Source organism: Pongo abelii, chromosome 9, assembly GCF_028885655.2.
Source record: "Pongo abelii isolate AG06213 chromosome 9, NHGRI_mPonAbe1-v2.0_pri, whole genome shotgun sequence".
NCBI lineage: Eukaryota > Metazoa > Chordata > Mammalia > Primates > Hominidae > Pongo > Pongo abelii.
The window spans coordinates 118,672,877-118,698,160 of record NC_071994.2 but is presented as its reverse complement, the minus strand read 5'-3'; the positions used below and the strand labels follow the sequence as shown (position 1 = coordinate 118,698,160).

Below are 25,284 nucleotides of genomic sequence, written 5' to 3'. Positions count from 1 at the left end.
TGACTGCCAGGTTAATGCGACTCTTAAGCAGAGCTTCCTGAGGTCTGGCCATAGTAACTGCTTTTAACTTGATTTAAAGTTCTTAAACATTCTGAATTGCTTCACCTAATCTTTTTATACTGAACGTATGATTTTCAGGCTCTTTTTTATTTTCAAATCCATAACTGACAGCTGCTCAACACCTCATTCAAATAGTTTTAAGAGTTTTAGAGAAAAGTTGGGACAGACTGGATTTACTGACATCAGTTGGATTGAGATATTGTGGATTTAAAGATGATACAGAAGGAGAGGGAGAAGTATGAAATAATTATTCCGTGTTCACTGCTTGCCCAATGACAGTGATTTAAAGCCTAATAACTACCAAAACTGAGAGGTGGCAGAAGGACATTTGAATTAACTTCCAAATCTTTATATAAGGAATGAGTATTTTCTTTGAAAACAAAATTTTCATGTGTAGTCCTATTCGTTTTATTATATTTTTAAAAATATTAATGCAGAGAAATGCATGTATGCCAAAACCTCACTACAACCTTTTTCTTGGCATATATCTTCCAGATTATGTGAGATTGTCAGCTCCTTAAAGGAGCTAACTCTTTAGGGGACTCCATGATGTCTAGTGCACAGCAAACATTTTCCAAACAGAATTAACCATCGTATAAGAGAAACACGTTTATACACTCTACTTCCAATGGCAAAGGAAATCATCTTGTGACTCAACTCAAGAAGGCTCTGGGCTTCAGGAAATACTGTTTAAGAGTTAAAATTAATGTGTCTAAATTTTGTCCTCATCCTTTTCAGAAAATGCATGCATGTCTGTGTGTGTATGTGTTTGTGTGTGTGTGTGTATCACTTACTATGTGCTAGACACTGATAAGCACTAGGTTTACAAAGATGAATTATATAGGCTCTCTCCCATCAAGGAACTTATATTTTAGATGTTTTTGCAGGACACAGTAAAAATAACAATACTATGTGCCAAGAACCATAATAGATATAGTTCGGGAGTGCTGTGGAAGCATAGAAGAGGAATGTCTAACTCACTATGGAGACTTAGAGGCAGGAAAGACTTCTAGGGGGTCTCTTGAGTTGAGTCTTGAAAGATAGGTAGGAGATAACCAGATAGACGGTATTAGAGGAGTTTTTCCAGGTAGAGAGATAATGGGCGGAAAGACAAAAGCATGGGGGATTCTGGGAACTGCAGATAGCTTGCTATGGCTGAGGGGAATAGCCTTTGAAGGAGCACCAAAATGTGAAGCTGGAGAGGATACAGAATTGTCAAATCATACAGGACCAACTTGGTAATAATGAGAAGTCTGGGTTTTATTCCATGGAGAGTGTCAATGAGGGGAGTGGGGAGGGTGCAGAACGAATCTGAAGGATTGGAGACCTCAGGTAGGAGAGCAGTTAGGGAGCAGCTGTGGAAGGCCTGCTGAAATTTTGAGGGCCAGAACCCAGGTACTTGCTAGGCAGCTTGGGAGGAAGTTGGTTTCAGGATATGTTTAGGAAAGTAGAATTTCATAACTGATCAAGAGAGTGGGAAGAGGAGGACTCTAGGTTAATGGTCAGGTTCTGGCTTGGCTACCTAAGTAGGTGATGGGTGTAGTAACTAAGACAGGAAATTTAGAAGGTAGACAGTGTTGGGATTAAAGAGGATGTGCTTGACCCTGCAGAAGTTGAGTTGGAGGCACATTCAGGTGAAGATACCTAGCGGCACTCTGTGGCACTCATTTGGAGACATGGCCATGGATGAGATCTCCTAAGAAGAATGTATATGGAAGAGGAAGAGAAGCTAAGGACAGAATGTCAGGAACGTCAACAATTAAAGGTAGGCAGAAGATGAACTAGTGAGAGGGGTGAAGAAGGGGCTGTCAAGAGACTTTGAGGAAAGCCAGGAAAGCCTTTTGTTTTGGCATCTAAGAAGGTGAGTGAGCCACAGTGTCAAATGCTACAGGGAAGTCAGATAAGATAAGGGAGGCCATCATGGCTATAGAACTTAGGTATTCATAGGGGACCTCTGCCTTACAATTTCAGTGCAGCAGTGAGTGTGGAAACCAGATGGCAGTGCGTGGAGCAAATGGAAGTGCAGAATAGGAAGCACGCTGTAGACACGTGTCTGAAGAGGCTTGACTGGTGAAAGTAAGGTGAGGGAGAAGGGGACTGGAAATAAGGAGATGTAGAACTTAGAGAAATTTTAAAGTATGTATTTTTTTGAATCAGGGAGGTGTGAGAAGGTTTATATATATCATAAAATGAGAGATATTACACAGGGAGATGAAAAATAGGGAAGTGAGAGTTGATCACTGACCATCAAGGGCCGTGATGAGGTTCAGGAGGAGGCATTTGCTGAGAGGAGTGGGGGCAAGAGACCATTGTTTTCTTCTGAGGTGGAGATAATGGGCAAGGCTTTAAGAAGGAGGGTGGGTGTAGATAAGATTGCACCCTGCAGGGCTGAGGCCTGGAGGGAGGGAGAACCTTCTTGGGAAAGTAGGATCCCATGCTAAACCTGTTGATGGTGAGATGGAGCTGTGCAGGGTGAGAAACTGGGAAGGTTTGAAATATTCTCCCTCCAGGGGAACTCAGAAATTCTAGGGAGCAACCAGCTGAGGCTGGAAACATTATGTTGCAGTGACCCAAGGCCCCTTGGGTGCTGATTGTCCTTGTCTGAGCAGCAGACTGAAATGTCACTCTTCCCAGAGACCAGTCTGAGATGTCCTTGATATCTTCCTTCCCTTTCAGAGGGAAGGCAGGTCAATGTATCATGGAAATTTAGAGCTGAAGGCGACTTTAGAGAGCACACAGAACTCCCTCATCTTGTAAATGAGGAGACCAGCTCAGAAAAGTGAATGACTTATTCAAGTGGATCCAAGGCCAGGGCTAAGACCAGGCCTGACTTGCAGCTCAGGGTTTTCTTTGTTGTTCCCTTGCTACCTCCTTGATAAGGATTATTAGTAAATCCCACTCATTATAAATGCTCTTAATTTCCCATTTTGTACCCTGGGAATTCTACACCATTTTCTTTCTCTTCCAGTTTTTTTGTTTTGTTTTTCTTATTTGTGGAGTTCAAGCAGGTATAACAGTATTCTAGGATGCTAAAAATAAATAGACTTAGGTATCTTTTCTTAAGTGGAGATGATACTGGATTAGATGAGAATATTATTTGGGACCTGTAAAAAGGTAAAACTTAAATGCTGAAATGTTTGGAATTTCTGTTCTTACAAACTTTATAATTTTAAAGATAAGTAGATTTATTCACACATTTTAAAATTCTTTCATTCCATATTTCAAGAGGATTTACTAGGTGATGATGCCACAGCAAAGAATTTCCATATCTGTCCTGTTGTCTGTTGAGAATTGATGATTATATTACTATTCTCTCCATCTAGAGTATCAAGGTTAATACTGGTAACTTGTGAATGCTTCTTTGGGATCTACCATCCATGTCCTTAGCCTAGACAAGAACTAAGAAGCAGAAAATAGAATGTCTGTTGGATAAACACAGATTTGGTAGGAGTGATTTAGTTTGGAGCAGGGGAACCTTAATTAATTATCACTGTTTATAATACATTTTTCCCCTTTGTTTCCAAGAATGAGAATAGTTCAGCAACACAATTGATAAATAAAACATAAAAGGTCAGTTGTGGTTGCCCTGGTAACTATATTTCTCAGCAAGTATTTTGTTTGCCATGAAATGTGTCCAGGGTGATTTACTGGAAATCAGACTCTGAATGTCATGACTTTTTGTATTTGAATTTCTTATGTACTCATTTAGGAGGGACAATTTTGTAGGTTTTTTTGGGTTGGGATCTGAAGCTCTATGTGTGATGGGGATCCTTGTGTGTTTTTCTTTTTTTGGAAGACAAATAGGAAACTGTGATTACAGTGAATCTATTTAAGTTTAAGATGAATTTCCAAGTCTAAAGTGGGATTTAAGAGTATTTGAATCATTTTGGGGATACATGAAATTTCTTAAAACTGGAATATTTTAATGTACAATTTGAACATAGGATACTTTCTGATCAATGATCAGGAATGTGTTAACATTACATTTTGACTTAATTCCTATGCAATTAATTTTGAGTAGAATAAATTATTCTCAAAAAAGTCTTAAAGATAAAAATCAAAATAATTAAGCAATTAGAGCAATTGCCACTTCTAGATGATTTATGGTAGTGTGAATTAAAGCTAAGTGAATAATTTTTTATACGTTTATTGTATTCGTTGACCCCCAACAAAATCACTTCAGTCTACAGACATAGTTGTACAAGTGCACAAATATATACGTAGAAAGATGTAACTGCTGCATTGATTTTAATAGCAAAAAATTGGAAGCAATCCAAATGTCGATCAGTAAGGGACTGATTCGATTATGATCTGTCCATACAATGGAATACTTGGTAGCCATTAAAAAGAGTGATGTAGATCTATATCTGCTGACAAGAGAAGACTTCCAGGGTGTATCAGTAGGTGAAGAAACGCATATTGTAGAATATTGTGTAAGTATTTTATATATAATTAATCTATAATGCATATTATCTAATTGGCATATTCATTTAAAATGTGAAGAATCAACAGAAAGTTCTTAACAATGGCTATCTCTGGAGAGTGAGATTATGAAGGACTTTTACTTTCTAAGTTAACTTTGCATATTGTTTAAAATTTCTGTAATGAATTTGGGTTACCTTGGTAATTAGAGAAAGAGAGAAGATACAAAGCTGTATTTAAAGGGTCTAAAAAGATCAGTTGAAATGGGTGTGGTATGTAAATACATTAGGCTTTGCAGTAATCTTTTATTTACTCTTTGTTTTTGTCCAGATACATAGGAGTTTAAAGAGGTATTTATATTTATGTCTTTTGAAACATCATACTGACAGATTTTTAAGCCTTTTCTAGATATTTACCCCTTTTTTTCTCACATTTCAGTTATTTTCTGAATATATCCTTTACTTTAGATTATCACTTTGCAAGGTAACCTGTTTTATTTACATTTTAGTTGCTATTGAGTATGCTTTGATGGACTTTGTCTTTTGTTTAAAGCATGATTGCTGGCCTGATTACTAGATTTGTTTTATTTTAAAATTATATGATCTCCATATACAATACCAGAGGATTTAGGAATTTTATGTATAATTTATAGTTTAAGAGTATTTGAATGATTATTGGGATACATGAAATTTCTTAAAACTGGAATATTTTAATGTAGAATTTGAACAAAGGATACTTTCTGATTAATGATCAGGAGTGCATTAACTTATTACCCTTTTGACTTAATTCCTAGGCAATTAATTTTGAGTAGAATTGAACCTCTTATCCAAAACCTCTTTAAAAGCATGTTTCCACCCTTTTCCCAAGGACAAGAATAGAATGGAATCTGTATTCTGCAGGATTTCATCTGGATGCAATTTTCTAGATTCTGCCTCCATTGCACTGAATGTAAAGTTTTCTTGTGTTTGTGTGTGTTTGGTCCCAGGCTCTGCCTGGACCCCAGCTGCAGCAGGAATCTGGAGAAGACACTTCTCCAGTGCAGCCAGTTTGTCTTTTCGCAGAGGAGTCATCAATGCAAATAGGATTAGGAAGAAAATGCACATGGTCCTGCCTTTTATTGCCATTTTCAATGCATAAGCTTAGTTTGTTAGCACACAGAGTGGAGCAGAAATCACTATTCCAGACCCTTGCTGTGAAGTTTACTGTTTCAATACGGTGATGATATCTGTTAGGAGAAAGCTACAAAGTGAGGTAGACTTTAGGTCACAGCGTTGACATTGTGGATATATTTTATGGATCTGTTGACTTAATGCAAGTTTAGAAAACAGCCTTACATTTTTAATTTTCTTCCTGTCTGCTTTGGTTACATGAAGCTGGATAGGCAATTCCTTTTCTTAGAAATAACCATTGGATTCTTGTCCTTGGGAAGAGAATGGAAATAGCCTTTAAAGAGATTTTGGTTAAGATGTTATTATACCTTGGATAAGATTTAAGGCAGTGTTTAATTTTTTTTCCATGATCCATGCAACTGTATGCACAAGAAATTTATATGGTGTATTTATCCTTTACTGCATTCTGTGTACCTTGATTTTTTTCTTCATTGTGCTCTCATATTTCGTTTCCTTTCCCTTACCTATCAATCCAAACCTATCCGCTATATTCTGTCCACCTTAATCTGTGCACCATCCTATCCTGTCTACCCTATGCTATCCTGCCCTATCCTGCCCGACTCTGTTCTGTACTCTTCATTTCTAGTCTATTTCTTTTCTTTTCTTTTTTTTTTTTTAAGAAATGCTGGATGGGGCCCATTACATTTATTTTAAGATTTACCATTTGAAAATCATTGATATGAAGGTGGCAGATTGTAATAAATAAAACTACCAAAGGGCTTGGATGTTATGTATTTCTTGAGTGTCATCTGTCTTTTTCAGTGGACGTCAGCATGCTGTTAACTTTCAATTATTATGTGTGCCCCATGGCTTGTTTGCTGGCATAGTAGGATGACAAAGTTAAGTACCTCATTATGAGATATATATGGTTGTTGATTTCTAAGTTATCGTTCTTCCAGGAGAGTTTTTAACTAGGAAGTCTTTATCACCCTGATTCTCTTATCATTGTATAAATGTTGAGTAGTCTGTTTGTGTATCCGGTGATGCTAATAAGGTCTGCATTTTCTCGGTGTAAATTATGCCCTACAGAATGTTTAATTCTAGAATCATGTTCTCCTACCACCCAGCGTGCTCCTGGCCCCCTCCTGCTGCCATCTCCTGATGCATGCAGACAGCATGCAAACCCATTGTAACACTGGACTAAGTAACACAGGGTCTCCACCTCTAAGTTAAGATAAACCTGCCTCAGAGGAAAAACAAACAAACAAAAACAAATCACCAATCATTCCAGTATAGTTACAAACCACATGGAAATGATCGTGGATTATCTGGTCTTGGTCATCTTTTAGTTTAGATACTTTAGTATTGACTTTGACCAAGATAATTTTATAACTGAATTTTAACCTTTGTTTTTATATTATAAAATTAGAATATAAGTTATATTCTTGAGACTCTTGAGAGTACAGATAATATATATGTCTTGTATATATTGTAGAAGCCAACTCTGTGCCAGGACATAATTGGTTCTTGATAAATGTATTGATTTAATTTGAATGTGAATTGCATATTAAATACTAAGACTTTGGTAATACCATAATAATTAAAAATTTTGCTAAGTGCTTACTATGAGCAAGTTATATTCATCATTTCATTGAGTTCCCACTACTATTTTATAAGAGTGAACCTTTTTGCTAGCAGTAATTTTAATTTACACCTTTAAGGATTTATTTTTAAATTTACATAAACTGAAATTTACTTTTTTTGGGTAGAGTTCTGTGAATTTTGACACATGCATAGAATTGTATATCTACTTTACAGTGGCATGATTACCACAGTCAGTATACAGTTTCCTCGCTCACCCGGATCCCCTCATGCTGTCTCTCTCTAGTCAAACCTCCCTCCAACTGCTAACCTTTGGCAGCCATATTGATCTGTTTGCCAATTGCTATAGTTTTGCTTTTTCCAGAATGTCATATACATGGACTCATACTGGATGCAATTTTTGAATGTAGCTTCTTTTACTTAATATATTGCATCTGAAATTCATCAATGTTACTATATGTACCTCTCTATCAGTTGTTCGTTTCTTTTTATTGCCAAGTAGTATTCCACTGGTGTATGGATGTACTATAGTCTATCCCTTCATTCACTGAAGGACATTTAGGCTGTTGACAGTTTTTGGCGATATGAGTAATGTGGCTATGTATCTGGGTGCACGTTTTTTTGTGGGCCATAAGTTTTCATTTCTATTGGCTAAATGCCTAGGAGTAGATTGCCAGGTCATTTGATAAGTATAGTTGGCTCTCCGTATCCAAAGGTTCTGCATCTATGTATTCAACCAGCTTCAGACAGAAAATACTTGAAAAAATAAAAATTCTTAGCCTAAGGTAGAGAGGAAAAAAATAAAAAATAAAATTAAAATATAAAATAAAAAATACAGTATAACAACTATATAGCATTTACGTTCTATTAGGTATTATAAGTAATCTAGAGATTTAAAGTATACAGGAGAGTATGGGCAGGTTCTATGCAAATAGTACACCATTTTATATAAGCGACTCGAGCATCTGAGGATTTGGGTGTGTGAAGGGGTCCTGGAACCAGTCTCATGAATACTGAGGGACAACTATACATGTTTAAGAAACTGCCAAACTATTTTCTAGAGTGACTGTACCATTTTGTTTTCCCACCACAATATATAGGAATTCCAGTTTCTCTAAATCCTTGTCAACACTATATTGTCAGTATATGTGTGTGTGTGTGTGTGTTTAGTTGTAGTCATTCTAGTAAGTATGTAGAGATATCTCATTATGGTTTTTTTAATTATTATACTTTAAGTTCTAGGGTATATGTGCACAACGTGCAGGTTTGTTACATATGTATACATGTGCCATGTTGGTGTGCTGCACCCATTAACTCATCATTTACATTAGGTATATCTCCTAATGCTATCCCTCCCCCCTCCCCCCACCCCACGACAGGCCTTGGTGTGTGATGTTCCCCTTCCTATGTCCAAGTGTTCTCATTGTTCAATTCCCTCCTATGAGTGAGAACATGCGGTGTTTGGTTTTTTGTCCTTGTGAGATAGTTTGCTGAGAATGATGGTTTCCAGCTTCATCCATGTCCCTATAAAGGACATGAACTCATCCTTTTTTATGGCTGCATAGTATTCCATGGCGTATATGTGCCACATTTTCTTAATCCAGTCTATCATTGAAGGACATTTGGGTTGGTTCCAAGTCTTTGCTATTGTGAATAGTGCTGCAATAAATGACTACTGATGTTGAGCAAGTTTTCACATGCTTATTTGCTATATGATTATCTTTGGCGAAGTGTCTATTCAGATATTTTGCCTATTTTTTTTTTTTTTTTTTTTGAGGCGGAGTCTTGCTCTGTCACCCAGGCTGGAGTGCAGTGGTGCTATCTCAGCTCACTGCAAGCTCTGCCTCCCAGGTTCACGCCATTCTCCTGCCTCAGCCTCCAGAGTAGCTGGGACTACAGGCGCCCGCCACCATGCCCGGCTAATTTTTTGTATTTTTAGTAGAGGTGGGGTTTCACCATGTTAGCCAGGATGGTCTTGATCTCCTGACCCCGTGATCCGCCCACCTTGGCTTCCCAAAGTGCTGGGATTACAGGTGTGAGCCACTGTGCCCACATTTTTTGCCTGTTTTTAAAAAACTAGGCCATTTTCTTATTGTCAAGTATTGAGAGTACTGGGTATAAGCCTTTTGTGAGATATATGATTTGCATACATTTTCTCATAGACTGTAGGTTTTCTTTTCAGTCTCTTAATAGTGTCTTTTGCTGGTTCTTAATTTTTATAAAGTCCAGTTTATTTTATATTTTATGGATTGTGTTTTTGATGAGGTAACTAAGAACTTACTGCCTAACCCAAAGTCATGAAGATTTTGTCTTTTTTTTTTTCCTAAAAGTTTTATAGTTTGAGATTTTGAATTTTGGTCTGTGATTTATCTTGAGTTACTTTTTGTATAAAGTATTAGGTATAGATTGAAATTTCTCTTTTCTGCCCATAAATGTTCATTTGTTTCAGAAGCATTTGTTGAAAAGACTATTCTTACTCCTTTTAACTGACTTTGCACCTGTGTCAGAAATCAATTGACCATATTTGTGTAGTTCTGTATTTGGATTCTTTCTGATTAAAGCATGTCTATCTTTTTGCCAATTGAGGTAGTTACTTTTCTTTTTGAGACAGGATCTCACTGTGTCATCCAGGCTGGAGTGCAGTGGCGGCATAATGGCTCACTGCAACCTTGAACTCCTGGGCCCAAGTGAACCTCCCGCCTTTGCCTCCTGAGTAGCTGGGACTACATGTGTGTGCCACCAAGCCTGGCGAATTTTTTAAAATTTTGTAGATAGGGGGCCTTGCTATGTTCCCCAGGCTGGTCTCAAACTCCTGCCCTCAAGCGATCCTTCTGCCTCGGCCTCCCAAAGTGTTGGGATTATACACGTGAGCCATCATGCCCGGCCTACTTACTTTTTAAACCTCAGATTACTGATGAGGAAAAGGAGTCTTAGTCAAATTAAGTACCTTGCCTAAGATGATTCAGCTAGCAAATGATTGAATTAATACTTAAACTAGGGCGAGTTTTCTGACTATGAAACTTGTGCGGAGAAGCTATGTTAGCACCTGTTCTTACCTTAGTTATTTTGCTTCTGGTTGAAATGTTTGGTTTTAAGAAACTGAACAGTGTGGTTTTGGAAGAGTACATATGACAAGTAGATCACAGAAAATTATCTGAAATAAGAAATCTAAGGTTTTTTTTTTTTCTTTTGCTTTCTCGGCCATTAATTACCAGACATAATTAATTTTCAATATCTTTAACAAGGTATAATATTCTTTTCTAAATCCAAGGTAGCTGTATATAATTTTTCTTTATTTTAAATAGAGCAACATAAATATACGTTCCTTGTACAGCAAGGAAAGGATGTTAGGGTTTATGAATGTGAGAACACAGATGGGCTAAGAGTGATTTGCATCCAGAGGGCTCATGCAAGGAAGTTGGTAAGAGGTTACAGAGTGACAGTACTGTGGCAGTGAATAATAAATTAACATTTCAATATTGGCAAACTGGAGAATTTTGAAGAATGTCATATTAAGTTAATTTCTGATTATTACAAACTAAGCCTGTACATTGATTTGTTAATAATTAGGCATGCATGTGTACGTGCATGCGCACTCACACACACACACACACACACACACACACACACACCCCTATATACATATATATGTTTTTTGAGGGGCATCTTTAATGACTTCAGCCTGGGTACTCTGTTCTAATATATGCTTTTCCTTCTGAGAACCCATTTACTGTCACAGATTCAACTTTCTTCCAAAGGCAAATGACTCCAAACCCATATCTGTCTTGTGATCCACTGTTAAACTTAATTTCCCTCCCTGGGCTCTGACATCTACTTAGCTGTAGGATACAATTACTAGGATGACCTTTTGATATTGGAAACTTATACACAAAACTGAGTTCTGTTTCTCCTCATCCTCACAAATAAGCAACCATTCTCAGTTTCCCTTTCATTTTCTTCAAGATAGACTTGTTCTTTGGAACCTCAGAATCATTTTTGACCCTCTCTTTCTGGGACCCTGGTGTGGTCAAATCTCTAGTCAATTTCTGCTGATTGTCTGTGCCTGGTTGGTTTGGACCTAGCTCCTCTTACCCTTTGCAGTGCCTGCCATGGCCCCTTGCCCTCTTCTTCCTCTCTTGATTTACGGTCACCTTTTTAATGCCTGCTAGCTTCTGTACATGAACTCTTTGCATGCCTAACCCAATCTTTCTTGTTTTATGACCGCTGGTCTTGCTATTCATTCCATCCATGGTGTCTTCCTTCTCCCCCACTATCTCTGCAGATTGAAAGCTAAAGCATAGCTCACTGCCATCTCACGTTTGAAACCCTCCAGTCCACTCCAGTCAACAAACTCCCTCCCTCCTCCGATCTCAGCCTGCCTTGTGCCCAGGCCAGCAGCGTCAACAGAATCTGGGAACATGTTAGAATGCCCCACCCCAGACCTGCTGAGTCAGAAACTCTGGGGGTGGAGCCTAGAAATTTGTGTGTAACAAGCCCTTGGGGTCATTCTGACACCAGCTAATGTTTGAGAACCAGTGTACTATGTAAACCCAGATTCACATACTCAGTGCGAAAGGCTGAGTAGCCTTACCTCCCTTCAGCCCACTACCATTGCTCAGCCTCTGTGAGCTTTTTCATTTTGAATACCTGCATCTCCTTTTCTTAGCCACTTCTAATTCCTCATTTAAAATGTCAGTCCCAAAATTCGCTTCCTTGAGGCAGTCTCAGTTCACTGTTTGAGCAATAGGTGCTTGGTTTATATTCTGCTTATTTCTCCTTGTTGATCATGTTTTTCTGTAAGGACTTTGGGTGACTGCTGTATGTATGTTCTGTCCTTTCGACAGACATGTGTTCCCCCAAACTGGCACAGGATATATTTGGTACAAATTTTTGGTCTGTCAATTTCACTAATAAGTCAGAGAAAAAAAATTTAACTCTCAGCACAGCAAATATGTTCCTGAGTAGAAAGGAAAACGTACATGAATACCCAAGGATGAAAATGTTTGTACTTGGGCAACTTTTGGCTATGTCTTAGGCCACTCAGGGTATTCATTAATTCCCTCTCCTCTGATATTAGAGGGTGTCCTGGTTAAAAAGTCTGGGGCACCTCTGCTGACACAAGGAAAGGGAGCACGTACTGCAGAGAGGGGGACCAGTTTTGACTTCGGGGTCCTTCACTTCTTCCAGTGATTGATTCCCATTGTTTGACCTTAGTTTCCTGATAAAAAAATTGGGATAATACTGTCTACTTCATATGATTGTTATGTTGCAAGGATTAAGTGAGATTTGGTAGGTAATGTCCTTGTATAATCCCTGTCCTACATTAGGTGCTCTATAAATGGTAGCTTTTATTAACTCTACCAGGACAGCACACTTAAAGAAAAAAATCATTCCACAAAAGCAGTTCTATTCGCTGCATAGTAGGCCCTTAGTAAATGTATTGAATGATATATATATGGCATTTCATGGTTCTGGTCTGTGCAAATGTCCTAATTTGCATAGGGCTTTAAGTTTTAGTGCTTTATAATTGTTAATGAATGGTAAGAAATATTACTTGACTTTTTGACAAATCTATTGCATTTCTTAAAAATTTTCCATTCAACTTTAGTTTTAATGGATGATAGCTTACTTTCTAATAGTATCTGAAAGGTTTTTATGGTTTTTTTCCAGTAGACTAAATTAGGCTGGTTAAATGGGCTTTTTGACACAATGCCCTCCCAAGAATGTTGTTTCATTGTCAATGGCTAGTTTAATCAGTATTATTGAAGACAGTTTCAAACTACTCTGCTACTTGGTTCTTTATTTAGTTTTTATTCTTTTCCTAACACACCTAATTAATGGAACCGTCCAGTGGTCTAATATGGAGAATGAGAGAAGATGACATTATGAAAAGTTTAATCATTATAATAGCAGCTAACGTTTGTCTGGCATGTTGTGGTTTACAGAGTACTTTAACATGCATTGTATCATATCTCACAGTGTAGGCATTACTATTATTTTTATTTTCTGATTAGAAAATTGCTGCTCTGCTTAATGACCAAGGTCGTGGAAGCAGAAGGTAAAATAAAAGCCCCAGGGCTGGGCATGGTGGCGCATACCTGTAATCCCAGCAATTTGGGAGGCCGAGGTGGGCGGATGACCTGAGGTCAGGAGTTCAAGACCAGCCTGGCCAACATGGCGAAAACCTGTCTCTACTAAAAATACAAAAATTATCTGGGCGTGGTGGTGGGCGCCTGTAATCCCAGCTTCTCGGGAGGCTGAGGCAGGAGAATCTCTTAAACCTGGGAGGCGGAGGTTACAGTGAGCCGAGATAGTGCCACTGCACTCCAGCTTGGGCAACAGAGAGAGACTCTGTCTCGAAAAAAAAAAAAAAAGCCCAGAAGTTGAGGATAGTATGGTTATGTGAAAGTTTCACTTCCTCATGATTAGGAAAAGAATAAAAACTAAATAAAGAACCAAGTAGCAGAGTAGTTTGAAACGGTTTAATGCATGTAGACAATTTACAGTTTCATGTCATCCTAAAGCACTGCCTCCCACAGCTTATTTATGTGGAACAAGAGACTGACCACCTGGTTTCACACCTTGATTCTGCTACTTCCTTTCTACGTGATCTCAGTCAGGTTGTTCAATCTCTTTGAGCCTTAGTCTTTCCATTTATAAAATGGGGAAGGATAATGGCATCCACCTCATAGAGTTGTTGTATTAAAATGAGTTAATATATGTAAAACTATTAGAACAATGCCTGGGACATAGAAGGTGCTAGGTAAGTAGGTAAATGTCAGCTATTATTATTTTTTATAGAGGAGTGGCTGAAGTGCCTTATGTGAAAGGTGAGTATACTTAGCCATATTTATAATTAGAGAAGTGGAAATCAGAGCTTCTATAAGAGTTCAATAGTGCAGAATGTATATTTTGCATCTTAGGTATTGATGTAGTGTGGCTGTGTCCCCACCTAAATCTCATATTGAACTGTACCTCCCATAATTCCCATGTGTTGTGGGAGGGACCCGGTGGGAGGTAATTTAATCATGGGGGTGGGTTTTTTTCTGTACCGTTCTTTTAATAGTGAATAAGTCTCATGACATCTGATGGTTTTATAAAGGGGAGTTTACCTGCACATGCCCCCTTGCCTGCTGCATGTAGGACGTAACTTTGCTCCTCCTTTGCCTTCTGTCATGATTGTGAGGCCTCCCTGGCCATGTGGAGCTGTTAGTCCATTATACCTCTTTTTCTTTATAAATTACCTAGTCTCAGGTATGTCTTTATTATTAGCATGAGAACAGACTAATACAGGTATCATGCCCTAGTCTGGGTTTTCCTGTAGACTTATGTTCATTTACTAACCTTGGGATAAATGAAAATTTGGAGCATGCCTGTATGATTTCTGTTTCTAAAAACTCAAAACCCACATAACTACAATAAGGTGCTGTCCCCCTTCCATTATCCATAGATCCTTTTGCCTTTCTGAAAAAACACATGCACAGCACTCACACAGACACACCCCTGTAAGACATAAGGTACCTTGGCCATTTTCATAACTGTTGTTAATTCCTTTCTTTAAAATTGAAATCTTTCAGGATTTTAACAAATATCCTATTCATGAAGTTTTGTCTGTTCTTTTCTTCTGGATTTCACAACTCACCTGTTCTAGGAGAGTCTTCATTATTTTGGAGAAGGCTTCAAATCTACTATCTTCAAGCTTTTTTCTTTCCAGTGCACCTTTCTCATCTCATGTAATGTGGTGCTGGGAATATAAGACCGAGATTGTGATGCTTACAGTTTTTCTTCTTCGTAATTTTCTGTGTCTTGATTTTTTTCCCCCAATGAACATGTATCTATTTTACTGTTAAATAAAATTTTGGTAAGCACTGGAAGTAGGAAATTAAAATGTGCAAAATTGTAAATTATCATTACAGTTTACTTATCTTTCTTGTAGATACCAGATACAGAATGCTTTTGTTTTATTATATCTTTTTCTATATGCAAACCGTAAGCTGAGTGTTGCACCTGGTTATGAAATTATGTATTTATAGAATATATTCACTTTTAATTTATTGGTGGCTATAATCAAGATGAAATGCTTTTGTTAATAATTAATGTTAAGAAGAGAAATGTAAACTTTAGACAACTTTATGACTTCTCTCCAGAGGATGTATGGATGTGACTGGGTATGTGATTTAAAAAATTTTTAAAGTTCCTTAGATTTTTTTTCTTTTGTTTAAAGGTCCTTAGGTGTTTGCCTTGGCTTGCTGAAGAGTAAGGAGAAAACCCTGTAAACTCATTCACTCAGAATAGGATGAGAGTATTGTAGATTTCTTTTCTCCTTTGAGACAATTTTAAAATTACAGTGGTCAGCCTAAGTGGTCCCTGTTACGGCTTCTCTGTTTTCCATGCTCAACACAGCCTTTGAGGAGGGGCTTAGGAACAAACCACCTGTTTTCGAGTGTATTTATTTCTTTATGCCTTAATATGCCTAGTGCATCTCAGAATGGAAATGTCCTGGAAATTGAACAGCTTCATAGTTGGGTGGCCCCATGAGCATTTAGGAAATATTTTGTGAAACTGTTTGTGGTCACCTTGTGTACTGGTTCTGGTACTTTCATCCATCATTTGGGGATCATAGCTCTTTTAAGGAAAGAGCAGCCTTGCACCTTCAAGCCTTTCTATCTTCAATCAGTTGGGTTTGCGTATTCGAGCTCATTCCAGTTCATGATTGGCAGTTTTTGTGTTAGGTACCCACTCTGAAGTGTTCCCTATCGTTTAGAAGGTCGAAGTAGTCATCAGTGACTGAAGCCTAATTTAGATTCTTAAATCGAAATCATTGTTGAAGAATACTGCTCCTCCACTACAGACGTCTTGTGCATATCATGAGTGTCTTCATCAGAGAACAAGCTCTCACCCGGTCTCTCATAATATAAAAGCATTTTTAATCCCTCTTAACAGGTGCTGCCGTGGTTTATTTATAACCAATGCATTAAAATGAAAAATACTGAAAGGGTCCTAAGTGGAAGGCGGCTATTGAAATATTGCCATATTTAAATTGTAGAATTTTGTCAGGCTGATTTGTGGAAAGGACGAGTCAATGTTGGCTGGTAAGTGATGTACTCACAGGTTTCCTGTAAGTTCGGGTGGTGCTTTCCGCAGTGTATATAAGTGGGTTGTGAAAAATCTGAGTCCTACGATTGAATTGATTTTCCTTTGCATAATCATAATCATATTCATATTTGGTCAGCTTTCATGCTCTTTGATATTTCTGATCCTTATGAAGCATGACAAATGTTAGAACTCTTTTGGCCTTCTAGACTTATTGCAGCACAAAAACTCGAGATCCTAATTGAATTGTGAAGAGTGTTTCATTTAACCCTTTTCTTCTAGTCCAAATTTGATCTCACACATGGGGAAGGTAAATGCACACCTTAATATTGGTGCAACACGTTATTCTGAAGACACATGCTAAACATTTGAAAGTCTTGTTGATTTATATTTCCACCATGTTTTCTCTTTCCTGAAAAACCTTAGCCAGCGACTGAAGTAGTTGGGTTGTATTAATGGATGCTTATGTTGTCCTGTGACAGCTGGTTTTCTAATTTGTTTTTACAGGGCAGTTTATAGTAAATGAATGGCATGCTGAATATTTTACTGAGATTTCAGATTATCTAAAGAATATTTTCCGGTTTACTAATTGGTAGATAATGCTGAGTACATTGATGTTGACATGAGCAAATGGATTTAAAATGATTTGAAGTGAGCTTCATTAAAAGATGCTCTAATCACAGTCAGCAGGAAATGTCAAACTAGTTCTGCCTTCATTCACTCTGGTGGACAGGAACTGTTGCAGACTTAGGGTGCTACAAGTCATTGCAGTTTTGATTTTGGGGTGCCACAGGGTGGGGGAAATGGTGGAAGTTTTTTTCATAGTTTTTTTTGGCTCATCATGTCTTTACCAGAAAGTAAATAACAAATTACTAATTACCTGTATGGCTAAATGAACATTCTCTGAAAATCATAGTCACATTGCTGGAGTCTTATAATCCATTATGGGTTGAATACATGGAAGTCATGTTTGTTGCTCACTCTGAACTAGAAGTCTGTAAATTACTTGTTATCCATTTTAGCAGAATTCTATTATAGAATTAAAGCCAATGGTGCTCATCAAAACATTAAGAAAAACCTAGGCAAAGGCATTCCAAATTCCCAGGTTAAAACTTACAACACTAGTTCTACTTTTCCTGCCTGTAAAAAGTTATAGAGGCTGTTTCATCAAAATTGAATGCTTGGGAAAAAAAAATCTAAGGGAGGCAGATTCTGAAGTAAGTCTTTTCAGGATTAAAATCTGTCTTTTTCTGATATCGACTGTGCGACTTTGTGCAAGTAACCTAACCTGCCTGAGCCTTTGTTTTCTTGTCTGTAAAATGGGGATAATAATATCTATCTCATGAGGTCATGGGAATATCTTTATATCTATATGCTTTTCATAGTGGAAGGTACTTGGTAAGGGCTTTATTAGTGTTAGCTATTGTAACCTAAATACATTTATTTCCTTCTTTTAATACCTGGGGAAAGGCTGTGGGTGTCATATGCCAAGACATTAACTAGACATCTTATTTCTACTGAGTGTAAGTTTACTAAACACCTCTCATGTCACTCAGAACAGAGCTATCTAGAACCAGTAAGTTCATCATATGCAACTTTTTGGATCTAGGATATAATGAGACTAGCCCAAATTCACGCAGTAAGTTATTGGGTAAGCTTGCTGCAGTAATCTTGTTTTTCTCTTTGACTGTTATCAAAATGTCTTTTTCTTCAAGCCCGGATGTAGTATGCTGAGGTAGTAGCACTCACAGGCAGAGACCAACGGCTCTACTTATTTCACAGTGAAAATAATATGATGCAGGAGTCTGTATAATGCTAATGAAATCTAGGTACATGGCAAGCAACCTGTTCTTTTCAGCTTCCTCATTAGCATCAGATTTGCCTAGATGCCCAGATAAGTGGTTGTACAGGTTGTGTATATTTTAAATAGCATTCCTCTGGGTCAGCCCAACAATGCTGTAAACTTGATGTCCAGTAGATAGGAGTGCCTCCTGGAAATTTCTTGAAAACATGGTACCAGATTAGGAGATTGATAAAGGATGCTGATACTGGCATAGAATGTTCTAGAATACCTGAACAACATCTTTTAAGTGACCTAGTATTGTTGGTTCAAAGCTTCTGGCTGTATTACATATAAATTTGGCCTATGTGGTTGAGTAGAAATTGCCCTACTCACCTATTCAGTCAGGGTTCTGCAAGACAACTGTGAATCGTTTTCTTTTTCTCTTTTTATTCCCCCTTAATGCCACAGTGTGTTTTGAAGAGGGAAGAGTGAAAAACAAAAAAGTTCCACTTGATTGACCCTATTAGCTTTACCCTGGTTTCTGTAAACCGTGCCGGAAATATAATCTATGAGGGCTTTGAGTGCAGGACACAGCCTCTGCTGACAAATATAAAAAATGGCACACTAGACTGCAGATGTGGATTGTGGGTTAGTGTGGCCTTCCCTCATCAATGGGGAAATGGGGCTTAAGTCAGGCTTAGAAAATGAGAAAAATGCTTAAGGGACATAACTAATGTCTCCAATGTGCAGTACGCTACGTAAACCTATTATGCACTTTAATTTAATGTTCTCCATAAAGATTCAGGACCTGTCAGTAGAAGGAAAGAAACAAGCAATCCATCTTCAGTGAATTGTGAATAGACTTTTATATTTTTTAAAATACACACTCACTTATAACATACTATTCCCTTCCTTCAGTTTTCTCCACATCTGATACATTTCCTGTCTTGAACTGCCACTACCTAGGCTGCTTGTGGATTGTTTTGTTCAGTGAAATAAGACTAATGTGTTAAATATTTAACATTGCTAATTGATTCAATGTAAAGGAAAAGGGAATAGATGCAGATTGCCTGCAGTCTGTGTCAGCAGACTTCAGCAAACAAGACTGGAAAGTCTGAATTGAAGATGTTTCATCTCAGGGACTTAGAGGCCTATGGGATAATATAGCATTTCTTGCAAGTGGCGATTGGGCCAAAATTGGGAGAAAAATTAATTTGCACCTGGCAGCTGGAAAGCTGAGGATCTATTTCTATAGAAAATTTGGCTGCACCCTACCCCCACCCAAAAAAAAAAAAAAAACTTTTTGTTTTCAGGCTCCGGGTGTAGATTGAAAAATGACAAAATGGATGTGACATTTTACTGGTCTTACCTCCTTTGCATGTTGGGAGCGTTAAAACACTTAGCTATACTTCACTAAAGCAAGATGAAATTTGCAGATGATTGTAATTGATGAGTAAGGAAGTAGAAACCCCACTGGGTCAGTGAGAATTTTTCCATTATGAAAACATAACCTTTCATAGGAGAACCCAATGGCAGTGAAATGTCAGATACCTAGATTTTTACAAAGGAAAGGAAGGCAAATCTGTATTGTTTCCTATAATACAATTCTGAAACAGGAATGTACATATATATCTCATTCTCTTTTGAGGTTGTTTTGTTGGCTGCTGTGTCTAGGTGAAAAGAACTTCTCACAGTGACATCAGTTTTTGCTTTGAATTGATTTTTTCTTTAAACCAGAGGTGAATGGCACCAAGAAATTATTTAAATCAGGATATAAAAATATTATATGTTTTAACAAATGTTGACATTGGGAGCTAGTCTGAGCTGTTCTTTTTTCTGGAGGAAAGACATTAGTAAACTGAGGTGGGGATAGAATTGTTTCAAGGGCTGTGGTCAGAGGTGTCTAGGTGCTGAAAAAATAAGTTTGATGAGTTAAAGCAGAGGGCTTCCAGAGTGGGGTCCAGGGGATCAATCAATAGCCTTCAGGAGGTTGGTGAGTCCCCAGAAATAACATGCAATATTTTGCATGCATTTTTTTTCGGAGAGTCTGTGTTAAAACTAGATTCTTAAAGGGGTAGAGACCATGCTGAAATAAAGCTACTCCTGCCAGCTATCTCCAAGTGCCTATTTTACAGGTGCCCATGAGCTCTAGCTCAATTTATTTCTCCCCTTTCTTGCCAGTCACCATCCGCTTCCCTAGTGGACACCTACTACTTCATCCCTCTTCATCCTGCTTCATCCCCTTTCCTTCTTTCTCCCCTTTCTATTCTTGATCCCCCTGCCTTTCTTATGTGTGGACACTTTAAAAGAGGATGGTCTAGGTGCTAGCCATATAGACTGCCACACAAACTGGAAGGGCCTCTCTTAAACCTTCCTGCCTTGAAAGTCAGGGAAATAGGCTCCCAGCCTCTGCCTGGACAGAACAATTAAGTCTTGTTGTGATTATAACCCTTACCTCGTTGATATTCAGATACTTTTCAACATAATCATGTTGTTCTAATGTCCCTTACTTTCCTCCCTCCTCTTCCTCCACATCAAAAATAAATTACTTGTAGAATATTTAATAGATTCATGGGGCTCTGCTCTGGTGTTATCTGTTTTAATTCTGTGAGATGAGATGCGGCACTTGTCAGCAGAGGCCGCTGATGATGTCGGTACACCTTACTGAGCACAGGTCACGGTGGCCTGCAAGCCAGATTGGGTGATTCAGCCAAAGGAGCGTCACTCTGTCGAGTGGGAGAACTCACGGATAACCCGAGGTGCTCACATTTAGCCCTGGATGTGTAGTGCAGGTGATATGCAAGGCAGTTCCTTTTCGGTTTAACTCTCGCCTCTTTCTGGGCTGCTTTTCAGCCATTCATTTGTCCGGCGGAAGCAGTCAGCTTTCTGAAATAGATCACGATTTAATTGCTGCTGCCCCCGCTGTACTGAAATGAAACTTTCGAAGGTCACCAAGCATCAGCGGCTCTTAGTTAAGCATTATTTTCTTTGCCCGCCCCACAGTATTTGGCACCATTAACTTCTGTTTCCATTTAAAAATTCCTCCGTTTGTTCTGCAGCACTGCCTGTACCTTTTTGGATAGCATTGTTTGGCAGCACTTGGGCTAGCTCTTTTTTCTCCCTCTACCGGCTACATGTTTCCCAGTGTTTTGTCCTCGGTTATTTGCTTCCCTTTTTCCACGGGTTCTCTTTGGTGTTCTAGATCTTATTCCCTCTCACAACTTCAAGTGTTGCTTTTCCCTACAGCCCAACTTTTTTCTTTTCTTTTTTTAAATTCCTGAACTTCATTGTCAACTACCTGCTGTTCCTGCTACCCCTGGGAGTCCCCCTGCCCTCTCAAACTTCCTTGTTTAAAAAAGAGCTTACCTCCAACTATTCACTATCTCACTTCACAAGCAAATATGCAAATATACCCAAAAGACAAAACCCCAAATTAGAAAGGCTGCCCCTACGGCCATCACCAAAAAGCAAGTCCCTCAACAGGTTCATCCATGTTCATTTCTTTTTCCTTTCATAGCTCACCGCCGTTCACCTAGGCAGCCCCCGAACCTAAATCTCTGCACACATCTTCATCTTCTTTTTATGCTTCATGTGCAAGTAGTTGCCAGATCCTCCTGACCTTGGTAATAAAACATTGCCTACATCCGGACTTCCTTTTGCTTTGCTCAGGGTCAGTTTCTCAGTCCCTCACGGCTGTGGTCTATACCATTCCCCGTTAGCTGCTCACCTGTTTTCCTAACTTGCGATTCTCCACAGTTTGCAGTTTCTCACCTTTAAGAATTTTGTTCAGCATTTATCTTCTCCCATATCCATTCTTTGAGATATTATTTACCCTTTACCTTCCTATATGAAGATGACGCCTTCCCTGACCACCTTTGCTTTATCTCACCTACATTATTATTTTTTGTGAGATGTATGATATCCAATTATGTTTAGAGTTTTAAATCACCCTACTAAACCACAAATATTGACAGAATGGGAGCTTTATTATATATATACTTATTATATAATATGTGTGTGTGTGTTTCCATTTCCATTGCACAGTACCAGGTACATGTTAGGAACCCAGTGAATCTGTATTGAATGAATGAACGCCTACAATGAAATTTTACTTCAGGTTGGTTAGCAGGCTTAGAAGATCTCTTCCTACTAAAGATCTTTTGCTAATTGTTTTTGGAGCCTTTCTACTTAGCCATGCAAATTAGCATGGGTTCATGGGCCCAGAACCTGAAATAAATTAATCTGTACTTGAAAGGAACAAGGCTGTGGCTTTATATGGATTTCAGGGAAAGAAAAATGGAAAACACTGAGCCAGTGTCCAGTTGATATAAGTGCTTGCTTGTTTTGTTTTTTTTTTTTTTTCTTTCTAGTGCATAGGCAGTATAAAGTTACTTTTACCTCCAGTGACCCAGGCCAGAATCATGGCAGTACTGTCACCAGAGCTGAGAAAAGGGAGAATAAGAGGTACATTAGAGAAAGAAAGTATGATGCTTGACCATGTTAATTACTCAATAAATAACTTTGTTATTATTAGGGCTGTTATTATCATTTCTAGTTCCATTATTTATTGCCACTTAAAACAATTCTGGTGACAGTGCATTTAGAGATCTTCGGAGAAAATTATGTAAATCCAGTAGTAAAAGGTTAATGCATGGTTTTTGGCCCAAGTATTTCTATAGCCCTTGGTTATTTGTGGGAGAGGATTTTGTCAAGCTAGTAAAGCTGTGTGTAGTTGAGTTGTATTGTTTTGGGCTATTTGTAAGTATTGTATTGTGTGACATACTTCTAGCACCTGAAAAGCCTGGCCTTTGGGACTGATTTTAAGAGCTGTTCACATCGTGTGAACCAATACCCATGGCCAAAGGGAAAAGGTTTGCGTTAGAGAGCAAACTGCAATTAAAAGGGTGGGTGTGCGGTGTCCTTCAACCCTTGTGTAGACTAGCTGTGCGGCAGCATTTGCTGCCCAGAAGTAAGATTGAGAAGCTTATGATAGCCTAAACCTCAGGAGAGGGGGTTTGGAAGGTAGGGAGGCTTTCTCTAGAAACAGAATCTTTTTTGTGAGTCTACCTGCCAACTAGAAAAAAAGGGTGCTAGGTGTTCAGATTTGCTTTGCAGGTTCTAAAGCACTTAAGTACATTTTCAGTTCCAAAATTTAAATCCTGTTTGTGGGAAATCAGTAGAGGGTTTAATAGAAGCTTAAACAAATTATATATAAACACACAGAAATAGTCTGGCCTGAGTATGGAAAGGCCAGAAAGTCTGAGTGTTATGGTGAAGTAGTAGGAGGTAATTTATTTTTAAAATTTATTGAACCCACTGAAGCATAAGTGTGTGAGGATAAGAGAAAAACCATATGCACATATGGTCCAGAATGAAATTCTTCAGATTTCTGAGATGGTTGCAAGTAGTGACTAAACCATTTTGAATTAACTTTGTGTGTGAAAGTCTTTTCAATCCTTCCAATTTAGTCTCTTCAGGTTCACTAGTGGTGGAAAGAATCAACTGGTCCATGCCACCATTAGACTGGACTGCCAGCAGAGAAGTAAGAGCCTCCTTATCTTTGCTCAGAGTGTGCTCTCTCTCTTTTTTTCTCTTTCTTCTCTCTTTCTTTTCTTTCTCTCTCTCTCTCTGGGAAGCAAAGGGGATGGGTGAAGATCTCTACATTTCTTTTCTTGAGAGAAAGGCAGGTCTGAATGAAAATTTATTCATAGCTTTTTCGTTTCTCTTTGGAAAATGTAATTGTGACATTGCAGCTATAAATTCAATGTTTAAAAAGTATAAAACTCTATCAAGGGAATAGAATACTTTTGCCTTAGTTATTTGTGAAAGTTAGGCGTTTTGTTGGGTGGGGAGAATACACGTAATAAATTGATAGTAGAGAGTAATCTGCAGTAAGATCTAATCAGAGGAAAATCTGAAGGAATCAGACCAGAGACAGATCACTGACCGGAATACAGAAGTGCATTGTGCAGCAATGACACTCCTTTCCATTCATTATTGCAGTTATAATTATGGAACCCAACATATTTAATTGGCACGGTGTACTCTTCTCTGGTGAATAGATTTCATTGTTCCTGTTTTAAAAACCCTTATGCATCATGAATCCATGCACATGTTGCTCTTTGGCTCTCGAGAGGTTTCTTTGTTTACATGATGAGTGATTAACCGAATTGTGGAGCCTTGCTATGTGTTGTACGCAAAGATGAAGTGAAAAGGGGTATCTACTCTGTTCTAACTTTGAAGGGCTTTGATTAATTTTAAAAATCTATTAGATCTTTGTGAGGATGTATGCTTTAACTTAGAAATACGTAAAGTGGAAATATCAGTTGAGTTTGATATCTGGGCTAGTCTTTTATCTGATTCCAGAGGACCTGTTAATGGAAATTATGTCTGGTGGGATGTTATTGGTACATGCATTAGATTACAAGCCGCAGAAGTGGTATTCCTGAAGAGGTATGTGGTTACTGAACCCCTAGAAATGAAATCAATGCTAAATGTGGATGGGGGAAAACACCCTCCCCTTATATAGGACTTTCCAGTGGATTCCAGGGACTTTTGTGTAGCTTGCAAGATAAAATGCATACATGGAATAGGGGCAGGGCATAATGTAATAATAATAATAATAATAATTGCAGCTAGCATTTAGGAATACCTACTACCTGCCAAGCACCCTACTAAGTAAACATTTTACATTTATTGTCTTATCTAATTCTCACCTCTATTCTAGTGTCTACTATTATCCTTATTTTACTGATGAGGAAACTGAGCCTTGGATAGATTACATCATTTTCTTGTTTGAAGATCACACACCTAACAAAGCTGGGATGTGATGATCTCAGTTGCTTTTCACTTTTGCTGCTTGCTGTAGAACATATTGGTAAAGCATAGCTCATTGTTTTAAAGCCTTTATAATTATAGTTACGTTGTTCCTCACTACATATAAGCATTTATACTTTTGAAAATTCATCAGAGCTCAGTGTAATTGGAGAGAGAGAGAGAGAGAGAGAGAGAGAGAGACTTTAGTATCCCCCAAACATCAGCTTATTGCTTCCACAGCTGAGACCCACAGGGGAAAGAGAAGAGTACACCCATAAATATTTTCTGTAAACGCCACAGGTAGTCCTGCTGCTCTTGGATGCAAAAGGTCTCTAGTTCAATTTCCTGCTGGAATGGATTCTTCACAAATAAGGATAATCCCTCATTTGATGTTTACTC

The 25,284-nt window shown here is 38.2% G+C and overlaps 1 protein-coding gene and 1 long non-coding RNA gene across 8 annotated transcripts in view; both read left to right on the top strand.

The window, feature by feature from the left end:
- LOC134759430 (uncharacterized) overlaps positions 1-19,390 on the top strand; it is a 32,582-nt gene extending 13,192 nt beyond the window's left edge. The window contains exon 2 of the long non-coding RNA XR_010135557.1: positions 1,671-19,390. This is a non-coding gene — a long non-coding RNA (uncharacterized LOC134759430). The remainder of the gene's footprint in view (positions 1-1,670) is intronic.
- The window catches only part of CADM1 (cell adhesion molecule 1), a 330,708-nt gene that overhangs the window by 21,289 nt on the left and 284,135 nt on the right, over positions 1-25,284 (top strand).